General features: G+C 46.0%; 6 non-coding genes across 6 annotated transcripts; all 6 read right to left on the bottom strand.

Moving 5' to 3' along the window:
* Positions 1–1,115: 1,115 nt before the first annotated feature.
* On the bottom strand, positions 1,116–1,306 carry LOC130336311 (U2 spliceosomal RNA). Its single transcript, XR_008877758.1, has one exon. It is a non-coding gene; the product is annotated as a U2 spliceosomal RNA (small nuclear RNA).
* A 2,089-nt stretch (positions 1,307–3,395) lies between these two features.
* Positions 3,396–3,586, bottom strand: LOC130336310 (U2 spliceosomal RNA). The gene has a single exon (XR_008877757.1). It is a non-coding gene; the product is annotated as a U2 spliceosomal RNA (small nuclear RNA).
* Positions 3,587–5,673: 2,087 nt separating this feature from the next.
* On the bottom strand, positions 5,674–5,864 carry LOC130336309 (U2 spliceosomal RNA). The gene has a single exon (XR_008877756.1). It is a non-coding gene; the product is annotated as a U2 spliceosomal RNA (small nuclear RNA).
* A 2,088-nt stretch (positions 5,865–7,952) lies between these two features.
* On the bottom strand, positions 7,953–8,143 carry LOC130336308 (U2 spliceosomal RNA). The gene has a single exon (XR_008877755.1). It is a non-coding gene; the product is annotated as a U2 spliceosomal RNA (small nuclear RNA).
* Positions 8,144–10,227: 2,084 nt separating this feature from the next.
* LOC130336305 (U2 spliceosomal RNA) lies at positions 10,228–10,418 on the bottom strand. Its single transcript, XR_008877753.1, has one exon. It is a non-coding gene; the product is annotated as a U2 spliceosomal RNA (small nuclear RNA).
* A 2,090-nt stretch (positions 10,419–12,508) lies between these two features.
* LOC130336330 (U2 spliceosomal RNA) lies at positions 12,509–12,699 on the bottom strand. Its single transcript, XR_008877775.1, has one exon. It is a non-coding gene; the product is annotated as a U2 spliceosomal RNA (small nuclear RNA).
* Between the last annotated feature and the right edge of the window lie 583 nt (positions 12,700–13,282).

Here is a 13,282-nt window from a genome sequence, read left to right as displayed (position 1 = left end):
TCTTACTTTTTTTTCACGTTTTTTTACGTTTTTCTCCTTTTCGCCTCTTTTCTGGGCGTATTATTCTTCTTTTTCTTCTTTTTTTTCGTCTAATGCATACCCCATCAGTGCAGCAATGCTTATTCAATACCGCCAGCAGATGGAGACACTGGGGGATAATTTTCTAAGGATTTATACTGATTTTTCCTGTCTGAATTTGTCGCACAGAAAGTTGCAGGCCAAATATGTGTGACATTTCTGCGACTTTAGCTTCTAGAGCATTTTTACAACATTATACATAGGTGCTGAATACATAAAAAGCGACTGTTCAGCGACAGACAAGTCGCATCGGCTGAAAGTAGGCCAGAATGTCAGTCCATGTTGGAGCAGGTTTAGATACAGTCTAAAGTATAGATCTCAAAGTCTGTGCACAGAATTTAGCAAGGGCCTCGCACCTTCTGATGCATCAGGTAGGTGCACAATAGCATAGCCTAACCCTCTGTACTTTGGTCTATATTGATGCGGGACATAGACAGCCAGCTGATGACCAATCCATTAGTGCAATGGATGGCTGGAAGCATTTGTCTTTGCCTTTGCAATACCACAGAAGCAATGCATGGTCAATGTACAGCAATGACACACCTGTGTGAACAGCCAGGAGACCCCCCCCATGTTATGTTACATAGTTACATAGTTAGTACGGTCGAAAAAAGACATATGTCCATCAAGTTCAACCAGGGAATTAAGGGGTAGGGGTGTGGCGCGATATTGGGGAAGGGATGAGATTTTATATTTCTTCATAAGCATTAATCTTATTTTGTCAATTAGGAACATTCAGCACCCACCCGCTATCAAGGCAGCTGCCTATCATGTCATGCCCTACCTGCACAGGTGTGCTGGCTACTCAAATGATCCAATTAAGGAGGCCATTTAGTCAGCAGCAGCAGAAGTCCTGTGCCTGGACGCTCCAACAGCGGCCAGACACAAGCAGAAGCAGAAGCAGCAGAAGCAGCAGCAGCACCACCTTTTGTTTTTTGGCTGCAGCAGCAGCAGCAAGGCCCACAGGGCTGGCTAGCTGGCTAGCCAGCAAGCAGGTAGCAATGAAAGTAGGAATCTTTCTTTTTAACCCTGTAAGGGGGTGGTGCACTGTACCCGAAGATACTGCCATATCGGGTCAATGCATAGGGCGACGGAAGCAAGCTTCGAAATCGGCCCCCGTTCTCAAAAATCCATTTAATATATGGTCCCCAGATAGGGGACGTATCAGATATTAAACTGATAAGAACAGATACTACACTTGATCTTAGCCAAAAGGCCGAGAAGCGATAACCGTGAAAGGGGCGGGCCCAACAAGGTCCCCTTCATGGGCACTATCACTGCTTGCTGTCAGGGAGGCTGCCAGACAATTTTCCATGCACACTCTGGGCTGGGGGGCAGTCAACCACCAGTACACACAGCAGAACCTAAACCCATACCATTATTGCTAAGCAGCAAGACAGGGGCCCATTGCACTCCCACGGGGCCTTTTTAAATGCAATCCATAACCCGGATTTGCCAGGAACCCTTCTTACTCCTCCTACTTGCATGTGACACTGGGCTTATTAGGATCTGCATAGGAAACACACACACAAGCACACACCTACCTTTGTTGCCTGCAGATGCCTCCTTGGCTGTCCCCAAACGGTATCAAACCAACACCCACGGGAAGCTGTAAGCATAGAGGACATGCCTGCACCCCATTGGACTTACCTGTGTGGGTTAAATCCGGGTTATTTGACAACCTATGGCGGTGATGGTTCTGCTCAGGCAGAGCAGTGCTGATGCTCCTCATAAAGCTGTCGCTGCTGTGAAGGTTCTAGGTGACATCACAAATCCCTATGGTTACATACACAACAAAGCTGGGTTGTTGTTGTTTACACTCTGCAAGGCCTGTGGAAGTGAGTGACATCATAGCACTGTAGTTCTGAGGGTTCTAGATGGATGCAACAATCTCCTGTTGCTTCTATGAAGGCCATAATAGACGACATCACCAAACAGCTCCATAGTCACATACACAGCAAAGGAGAGATGTTGTTTACACCTAGTGATGTCAGTGGTATTGAGTGACATCACAGCACAGTGCTAAGGCTCCTGGGCCTGGACACAGCAGCGGCTGCAATATCTCAACGGAGAATACGTTTATATATATGTGTGTGTGTGCGCGTATATATATATATATATATATATATATATATATATATATATATTTCTCCGCCGAAATCACTTTTAAACCCATTTCCACCTTTTTTTCCCTTCTCTTCCTCTTACTTTTTTTTCACGTTTTTTTACGTTTTTCTCCTTTTCGCCTCTTTTCTGGGCGTATTATTCTTCTTTTTCTTCTTTTTTTTCGTCTAATGCATACCCCATCAGTGCAGCAATGCTTATTCAATACCGCCAGCAGATGGAGACACTGGGGGATAATTTTCTAAGGATTTATACTGATTTTTCCTGTCTGAATTTGTCGCACAGAAAGTTGCAGGCCAAATATGTGTGACATTTCTGCGACTTTAGCTTCTAGAGCATTTTTACAACATTATACATAGGTGCTGAATACATAAAAAGCGACTGTTCAGCGACAGACAAGTCGCATCGGCTGAAAGTAGGCCAGAATGTCAGTCCATGTTGGAGCAGGTTTAGATACAGTCTAAAGTATAGATCTCAAAGTCTGTGCACAGAATTTAGCAAGGGCCTCGCACCTTCTGATGCATCAGGTAGGTGCACAATAGCATAGCCTAACCCTCTGTACTTTGGTCTATATTGATGCGGGACATAGACAGCCAGCTGATGACCAATCCATTAGTGCAATGGATGGCTGGAAGCATTTGTCTTTGCCTTTGCAATACCACAGAAGCAATGCATGGTCAATGTACAGCAATGACACACCTGTGTGAACAGCCAGGAGACCCCCCCCATGTTATGTTACATAGTTACATAGTTAGTACGGTCGAAAAAAGACATATGTCCATCAAGTTCAACCAGGGAATTAAGGGGTAGGGGTGTGGCGCGATATTGGGGAAGGGATGAGATTTTATATTTCTTCATAAGCATTAATCTTATTTTGTCAATTAGGAACATTCAGCACCCACCCGCTATCAAGGCAGCTGCCTATCATGTCATGCCCTACCTGCACAGGTGTGCTGGCTACTCAAATGATCCAATTAAGGAGGCCATTTAGTCAGCAGCAGCAGAAGTCCTGTGCCTGGACGCTCCAACAGCGGCCAGACACAAGCAGAAGCAGAAGCAGCAGAAGCAGCAGCAGCACCACCTTTTGTTTTTTGGCTGCAGCAGCAGCAGCAAGGCCCACAGGGCTGGCTAGCTGGCTAGCCAGCAAGCAGGTAGCAATGAAAGTAGGAATCTTTCTTTTTAACCCTGTAAGGGGGTGGTGCACTGTACCCGAAGATACTGCCATATCGGGTCAATGCATAGGGCGACGGAAGCAAGCTTCGAAATCGGCCCCCGTTCTCAAAAATCCATTTAATATATGGTCCCCAGATAGGGGACGTATCAGATATTAAACTGATAAGAACAGATACTACACTTGATCTTAGCCAAAAGGCCGAGAAGCGATAACCGTGAAAGGGGCGGGCCCAACAAGGTCCCCTTCATGGGCACTATCACTGCTTGCTGTCAGGGAGGCTGCCAGACAATTTTCCATGCACACTCTGGGCTGGGGGGCAGTCAACCACCAGTACACACAGCAGAACCTAAACCCATACCATTATTGCTAAGCAGCAAGACAGGGGCCCATTGCACTCCCACGGGGCCTTTTTAAATGCAATCCATAACCCGGATTTGCCAGGAACCCTTCTTACTCCTCCTACTTGCATGTGACACTGGGCTTAGGATCTGCATAGGAAACACACACACAAGCACACACCTACCTTTGTTGCCTGCAGATGCCTCCTTGGCTGTCCCCAAACGGTATCAAACCAACACCCACGGGAAGCTGTAAGCATAGAGGACATGCCTGCACCCCATTGGACTTACCTGTGTGGGTTAAATCCGGGTTATTTGACAACCTATGGCGGTGATGGTTCTGCTCAGGCAGAGCAGTGCTGATGCTCCTCATAAAGCTGTCGCTGCTGTGAAGGTTCTAGGTGACATCACAAATCCCTATGGTTACATACACAACAAAGCTGGGTTGTTGTTGTTTACACTCTGCAAGGCCTGTGGAAGTGAGTGACATCATAGCACTGTAGTTCTGAGGGTTCTAGATGGATGCAACAATCTCCTGTTGCTTCTATGAAGGCCATAATAGACGACATCACCAAACAGCTCCATAGTCACATACACAGCAAAGGAGAGATGTTGTTTACACCTAGTGATGTCAGTGGTATTGAGTGACATCACAGCACAGTGCTAAGGCTCCTGGGCCTGGACACAGCAGCGGCTGCAATATCTCAACGGAGAATACGTTTATATATATGTGTGTGTGTGCGCGTATATATATATATATATATATATATATATATATATATATATATTTCTCCGCCGAAATCACTTTTAAACCCATTTCCACCTTTTTTTCCCTTCTCTTCCTCTTACTTTTTTTTCACGTTTTTTTTACGTTTTTCTCCTTTTCGCCTCTTTTCTGGGCGTATTATTCTTCTTTTTCTTCTTTTTTTTCGTCTAATGCATACCCCATCAGTGCAGCAATGCTTATTCAATACCGCCAGCAGATGGAGACACTGGGGGATAATTTTCTAAGGATTTATACTGATTTTTCCTGTCTGAATTTGTCGCACAGAAAGTTGCAGGCCAAATATGTGTGACATTTCTGCGACTTTAGCTTCTAGAGCATTTTTACAACATTATACATAGGTGCTGAATACATAAAAAGCGACTGTTCAGCGACAGACAAGTCGCATCGGCTGAAAGTAGGCCAGAATGTCAGTCCATGTTGGAGCAGGTTTAGATACAGTCTAAAGTATAGATCTCAAAGTCTGTGCACAGAATTTAGCAAGGGCCTCGCACCTTCTGATGCATCAGGTAGGTGCACAATAGCATAGCCTAACCCTCTGTACTTTGGTCTATATTGATGCGGGACATAGACAGCCAGCTGATGACCAATCCATTAGTGCAATGGATGGCTGGAAGCATTTGTCTTTGCCTTTGCAATACCACAGAAGCAATGCATGGTCAATGTACAGCAATGACACACCTGTGTGAACAGCCAGGAGACCCCCCCCATGTTATGTTACATAGTTACATAGTTAGTACGGTCGAAAAAAGACATATGTCCATCAAGTTCAACCAGGGAATTAAGGGGTAGGGGTGTGGCGCGATATTGGGGAAGGGATGAGATTTTATATTTCTTCATAAGCATTAATCTTATTTTGTCAATTAGGAACATTCAGCACCCACCCGCTATCAAGGCAGCTGCCTATCATGTCATGCCCTACCTGCACAGGTGTGCTGGCTACTCAAATGATCCAATTAAGGAGGCCATTTAGTCAGCAGCAGCAGAAGTCCTGTGCCTGGACGCTCCAACAGCGGCCAGACACAAGCAGAAGCAGAAGCAGCAGAAGCAGCAGCAGCACCACCTTTTGTTTTTTGGCTGCAGCAGCAGCAGCAAGGCCCACAGGGCTGGCTAGCTGGCTAGCCAGCAAGCAGGTAGCAATGAAAGTAGGAATCTTTCTTTTTAACCCTGTAAGGGGGTGGTGCACTGTACCCGAAGATACTGCCATATCGGGTCAATGCATAGGGCGACGGAAGCAAGCTTCGAAATCGGCCCCCGTTCTCAAAAATCCATTTAATATATGGTCCCCAGATAGGGGACGTATCAGATATTAAACTGATAAGAACAGATACTACACTTGATCTTAGCCAAAAGGCCGAGAAGCGATAACCGTGAAAGGGGCGGGCCCAACAAGGTCCCCTTCATGGGCACTATCACTGCTTGCTGTCAGGGAGGCTGCCAGACAATTTTCCATGCACACTCTGGGCTGGGGGGCAGTCAACCACCAGTACACACAGCAGAACCTAAACCCATACCATTATTGCTAAGCAGCAAGACAGGGGCCCATTGCACTCCCACGGGGCCTTTTTAAATGCAATCCATAACCCGGATTTGCCAGGAACCCTTCTTACTCCTCCTACTTGCATGTGACACTGGGCTTAGGATCTGCATAGGAAACACACATACAAGCACACACCTACCTTTGTTGCCTGCAGATGCCTCCTTGGCTGTCCCCAAACGGTATCAAACCAACACCCACGGGAAGCTGTAAGCATAGAGGACATGCCTGCACCCCATTGGACTTACCTGTGTGGGTTAAATCCGGGTTATTTGACAACCTATGGCGGTGATGGTTCTGCTCAGGCAGAGCAGTGCTGATGCTCCTCATAAAGCTGTCGCTGCTGTGAAGGTTCTAGGTGACATCACAAATCCCTATGGTTACATACACAACAAAGCTGGGTTGTTGTTGTTTACACTCTGCAAGGCCTGTGGAAGTGAGTGACATCATAGCACTGTAGTTCTGAGGGTTCTAGATGGATGCAACAATCTCCTGTTGCTTCTATGAAGGCCATAATAGACGACATCACCAAACAGCTCCATAGTCACATACACAGCAAAGGAGAGATGTTGTTTACACCTAGTGATGTCAGTGGTATTGAGTGACATCACAGCACAGTGCTAAGGCTCCTGGGCCTGGACACAGCAGCGGCTGCAATATCTCAACGGAGAATACGTTTATATATATGTGTGTGTGTGCGCGTATATATATATATATATATATATATATATATATATATATATATATTTCTCCGCCGAAATCACTTTTAAACCCATTTCCACCTTTTTTTCCCTTCTCTTCCTCTTACTTTTTTTTCACGTTTTTTTACGTTTTTCTCCTTTTCGCCTCTTTTCTGGGCGTATTATTCTTCTTTTTCTTCTTTTTTTTCGTCTAATGCATACCCCATCAGTGCAGCAATGCTTATTCAATACCGCCAGCAGATGGAGACACTGGGGGATAATTTTCTAAGGATTTATACTGATTTTTCCTGTCTGAATTTGTCGCACAGAAAGTTGCAGGCCAAATATGTGTGACATTTCTGCGACTTTAGCTTCTAGAGCATTTTTACAACATTATACATAGGTGCTGAATACATAAAAAGCGACTGTTCAGCGACAGACAAGTCGCATCGGCTGAAAGTAGGCCAGAATGTCAGTCCATGTTGGAGCAGGTTTAGATACAGTCTAAAGTATAGATCTCAAAGTCTGTGCACAGAATTTAGCAAGGGCCTCGCACCTTCTGATGCATCAGGTAGGTGCACAATAGCATAGCCTAACCCTCTGTACTTTGGTCTATATTGATGCGGGACATAGACAGCCAGCTGATGACCAATCCATTAGTGCAATGGATGGCTGGAAGCATTTGTCTTTGCCTTTGCAATACCACAGAAGCAATGCATGGTCAATGTACAGCAATGACACACCTGTGTGAACAGCCAGGAGACCCCCCCCATGTTATGTTACAAAGTTACATAGTTAGTACGGTCGAAAAAAGACATATGTCCATCAAGTTCAACCAGGGAATTAAGGGGTAGGGGTGTGGCGCGATATTGGGGAAGGGATGAGATTTTATATTTCTTCATAAGCATTAATCTTATTTTGTCAATTAGGAACATTCAGCACCCACCCGCTATCAAGGCAGCTGCCTATCATGTCATGCCCTACCTGCACAGGTGTGCTGGCTACTCAAATGATCCAATTAAGGAGGCCATTTAGTCAGCAGCAGCAGAAGTCCTGTGCCTGGACGCTCCAACAGCGGCCAGACACAAGCAGAAGCAGAAGCAGCAGAAGCAGCAGCAGCACCACCTTTTGTTTTTTGGCTGCAGCAGCAGCAGCAAGGCCCACAGGGCTGGCTAGCTGGCTAGCCAGCAAGCAGGTAGCAATGAAAGTAGGAATCTTTCTTTTTAACCCTGTAAGGGGGTGGTGCACTGTACCCGAAGATACTGCCATATCGGGTCAATGCATAGGGCGACGGAAGCAAGCTTCGAAATCGGCCCCCGTTCTCAAAAATCCATTTAATATATGGTCCCCAGATAGGGGACGTATCAGATATTAAACTGATAAGAACAGATACTACACTTGATCTTAGCCAAAAGGCCGAGAAGCGATAACCGTGAAAGGGGCGGGCCCAACAAGGTCCCCTTCATGGGCACTATCACTGCTTGCTGTCAGGGAGGCTGCCAGACAATTTTCCATGCACACTCTGGGCTGGGGGGCAGTCAACCACCAGTACACACAGCAGAACCTAAACCCATACCATTATTGCTAAGCAGCAAGACAGGGGCCCATTGCACTCCCACGGGGCCTTTTTAAATGCAATCCATAACCCGGATTTGCCAGGAACCCTTCTTACTCCTCCTACTTGCATGTGACACTGGGCTTAGGATCTGCATAGGAAACACACACACAAGCACACACCTACCTTTGTTGCCTGCAGATGCCTCCTTGGCTGTCCCCAAACGGTATCAAACCAACACCCACGGGAAGCTGTAAGCATAGAGGACATGCCTGCACCCCATTGGACTTACCTGTGTGGGTTAAATCCGGGTTATTTGACAACCTATGGCGGTGATGGTTCTGCTCAGGCAGAGCAGTGCTGATGCTCCTCATAAAGCTGTCGCTGCTGTGAAGGTTCTAGGTGACATCACAAATCCCTATGGTTACATACACAACAAAGCTGGGTTGTTGTTGTTTACACTCTGCAAGGCCTGTGGAAGTGAGTGACATCATAGCACTGTAGTTCTGAGGGTTCTAGATGGATGCAACAATCTCCTGTTGCTTCTATGAAGGCCATAATAGACGACATCACCAAACAGCTCCATAGTCACATACACAGCAAAGGAGAGATGTTGTTTACACCTAGTGATGTCAGTGGTATTGAGTGACATCACAGCACAGTGCTAAGGCTCCTGGGCCTGGACACAGCAGCGGCTGCAATATCTCAACGGAGAATACGTTTATATATATGTGTGTGTGTGCGCGTATATATATATATATATATATATATATATATATATATATATTTCTCCGCCGAAATCACTTTTAAACCCATTTCCACCTTTTTTTCCCTTCTCTTCCTCTTACTTTTTTTTCACGTTTTTTTACGTTTTTCTCATTTTCGCCTCTTTTCTGGGCGTATTATTCTTCTTTTTCTTCTTTTTTTTCGTCTAATGCATACCCCATCAGTGCAGCAATGCTTATTCAATACCGCCAGCAGATGGAGACACTGGGGGATAATTTTCTAAGGATTTATACTGATTTTTCCTGTCTGAATTTGTCGCACAGAAAGTTGCAGGCCAAATATGTGTGACATTTCTGCGACTTTAGCTTCTAGAGCATTTTTACAACATTATACATAGGTGCTGAATACATAAAAAGCGACTGTTCAGCGACAGACAAGTCGCATCGGCTGAAAGTAGGCCAGAATGTCAGTCCATGTTGGAGCAGGTTTAGATACAGTCTAAAGTATAGATCTCAAAGTCTGTGCACAGAATTTAGCAAGGGCCTCGCACCTTCTGATGCATCAGGTAGGTGCACAATAGCATAGCCTAACCCTCTGTACTTTGGTCTATATTGATGCGGGACATAGACAGCCAGCTGATGACCAATCCATTAGTGCAATGGATGGCTGGAAGCATTTGTCTTTGCCTTTGCAATACCACAGAAGCAATGCATGGTCAATGTACAGCAATGACACACCTGTGTGAACAGCCAGGAGACCCCCCCCATGTTATGTTACATAGTTACATAGTTAGTACGGTCGAAAAAAGACATATGTCCATCAAGTTCAACCAGGGAATTAAGGGGTAGGGGTGTGGCGCGATATTGGGGAAGGGATGAGATTTTATATTTCTTCATAAGCATTAATCTTATTTTGTCAATTAGGAACATTCAGCACCCACCCGCTATCAAGGCAGCTGCCTATCATGTCATGCCCTACCTGCACAGGTGTGCTGGCTACTCAAATGATCCAATTAAGGAGGCCATTTAGTCAGCAGCAGCAGAAGTCCTGTGCCTGGACGCTCCAACAGCGGCCAGACACAAGCAGAAGCAGAAGCAGCAGAAGCAGCAGCAGCACCACCTTTTGTTTTTTGGCTGCAGCAGCAGCAGCAAGGCCCACAGGGCTGGCTAGCTGGCTAGCCAGCAAGCAGGTAGCAATGAAAGTAGGAATCTTTCTTTTTAACCCTGTAAGGGGGTGGTGCACTGTACCCGAAGATACTGCCATATCGGGTCAATGCATAGGGCGACGGAAGCAAGCTTCGAAATCGGCCCCCGTTCTCAAAAATCCATTTAATATATGGTCCCCAGATAGGGGACGTATCAGATATTAAACTGATAAGAACAGATACTACACTTGATCTTAGCCAAAAGGCCGAGAAGCGATAACCGTGAAAGGGGCGGGCCCAACAAGGTCCCCTTCATGGGCACTATCACTGCTTGCTGTCAGGGAGGCTGCCAGACAATTTTCCATGCACACTCTGGGCTGGGGGGCAGTCAACCACCAGTACACACAGCAGAACCTAAACCCATACCATTATTGCTAAGCAGCAAGACAGGGGCCCATTGCACTCCCACGGGGCCTTTTTAAATGCAATCCATAACCCGGATTTGCCAGGAACCCTTCTTACTCCTCCTACTTGCATGTGACACTGGGCTTAGGATCTGCATAGGAAACACACACACAAGCACACACCTACCTTTGTTGCCTGCAGATGCCTCCTTGGCTGTCCCCAAACGGTATCAAACCAACACCCACGGGAAGCTGTAAGCATAGAGGACATGCCTGCACCCCATTGGACTTACCTGTGTGGGTTAAATCCGGGTTATTTGACAACCTATGGCGGTGATGGTTCTGCTCAGGCAGAGCAGTGCTGATGCTCCTCATAAAGCTGTCGCTGCTGTGAAGGTTCTAGGTGACATCACAAATCCCTATGGTTACATACACAACAAAGCTGGGTTGTTGTTGTTTACACTCTGCAAGGCCTGTGGAAGTGAGTGACATCATAGCACTGTAGTTCTGAGGGTTCTAGATGGATGCAACAATCTCCTGTTGCTTCTATGAAGGCCATAATAGACGACATCACCAAACAGCTCCATAGTCACATACACAGCAAAGGAGAGATGTTGTTTACACCTAGTGATGTCAGTGGTATTGAGTGACATCACAGCACAGTGCTAAGGCTCCTGGGCCTGGACACAGCAGCGGCTGCAATATCTCAACGGAGAATACGTTTATATATATGTGTGTGTGTGCGCGTATATATATATATATATATATATATATATATATATATATATATATATTTCTCCGCCGAAATCACTTTTAAACCCATTTCCACCTTTTTTTCCCTTCTCTTCCTCTTACTTTTTTTTCACGTTTTTTTACGTTTTTCTCCTTTTCGCCTCTTTTCTGGGCGTATTATTCTTCTTTTTCTTCTTTTTTTTCGTCTAATGCATACCCCATCAGTGCAGCAATGCTTATTCAATACCGCCAGCAGATGGAGACACTGGGGGATAATTTTCTAAGGATTTATACTGATTTTTCCTGTCTGAATTTGTCGCACAGAAAGTTGCAGGCCAAATATGTGTGACATTTCTGCGACTTTAGCTTCTAGAGCATTTTTACAACATTATACATAGGTGCTGAATACATAAAAAGCGACTGTTCAGCGACAGACAAGTCGCATCGGCTGAAAGTAGGCCAGAATGTCAGTCCATGTTGGAGCAGGTTTAGATACAGTCTAAAGTATAGATCTCAAAGTCTGTGCACAGAATTTAGCAAGGGCCTCGCACCTTCTGATGCATCAGGTAGGTGCACAATAGCATAGCCTAACCCTCTGTACTTTGGTCTATATTGATGCGGGACATAGACAGCCAGCTGATGACCAATCCATTAGTGCAATGGATGGCTGGAAGCATTTGTCTTTGCCTTTGCAATACCACAGAAGCAATGCATGGTCAATGTACAGCAATGACACACCTGTGTGAACAGCCAGGAGACCCCCCCCATGTTATGTTACATAGTTACATAGTTAGTACGGTCGAAAAAAGACATATGTCCATCAAGTTCAACCAGGGAATTAAGGGGTAGGGGTGTGGCGCGATATTGGGGAAGGGATGAGATTTTATATTTCTTCATAAGCATTAATCTTATTTTGTCAATTAGGAACATTCAGCACCCACCCGCTATCAAGGCAGCTGCCTATCATGTCATGCCCTACCTGCACAGGTGTGCTGGCTACTCAAATGATCCAATTAAGGAGGCCATTTAGTCAGCAGCAGCAGAAGTCCTGTGCCTGGACGCTCCAACAGCGGCCAGACACAAGCAGAAGCAGAAGCAGCAGAAGCAGCAGCAGCACCACCTTTTGTTTTTTGGCTGCAGCAGCAGCAGCAAGGCCCACAGGGCTGGCTAGCTGGCTAGCCAGCAAGCAGGTAGCAATGAAAGTAGGAATCTTTCTTTTTAACCCTGTAAGGGGGTGGTGCACTGTACCCAAAGATACTGCCATATCGGGTCAATGCATAGGGCGACGGAAGCAAGCTTCGAAATCGGCCCCCGTTCTCAAAAATCCATTTAATATATGGTCCCCAGATAGGGGACGTATCAGATATTAAACTGATAAGAACAGATACTACACTTGATCTTAGCCAAAAGGCCGAGAAGCGATAACCGTGAAAGGGGCGGGCCCAACAAGGTCCCCTTCATGGGCACTATCACTGCTTGCTGTCAGGGAGGCTGCCAGACAATTTTCCATGCACACTCTGGGCTGGGGGGCAGTCAACCACCAGTACACACAGCAGAACCTAAACCCATACCATTATTGCTAAGCAGCAAGACAGGGGCCCATTGCACTCCCACGGGGCCTTTTTAAATGCAATCCATAACCCGGATTTGCCAGGAACCCTTCTTACTCCTCCTACTTGCATGTGACACTGGGCTTAGGATCTGCATAGGAAACACACACACAAGCACACACCTACCTTTGTTGCCTGCAGATGCCTCCTTGGCTGTCCCCAAACGGTATCAAACCAACACCCACGGGAAGCTGTAAGCATAGAGGACATGCCTGCACCCCATTGGACTTACCTGTGTGGGTTAAATCCGGGTTATTTGACAACCTATGGCGGTGATGGTTCTGCTCAGGCAGAGCAGTGCTGATGCTCCTCATAAAGCTGTCGCTGCTGTGAAGGTTCTAGGTGACATCACAAATCCCTATGGTTACATACACAACAAAGCTGGGTTGTTGTTGT

This window comes from Hyla sarda, unplaced genomic scaffold, assembly GCF_029499605.1.
Source record: "Hyla sarda isolate aHylSar1 unplaced genomic scaffold, aHylSar1.hap1 scaffold_478, whole genome shotgun sequence".
Taxonomy (NCBI): Eukaryota; Metazoa; Chordata; class Amphibia; order Anura; family Hylidae; genus Hyla; species Hyla sarda.
Note: the sequence above shows the minus strand (reverse complement) of the source record. Positions and strands in the feature narration are given on the sequence as shown.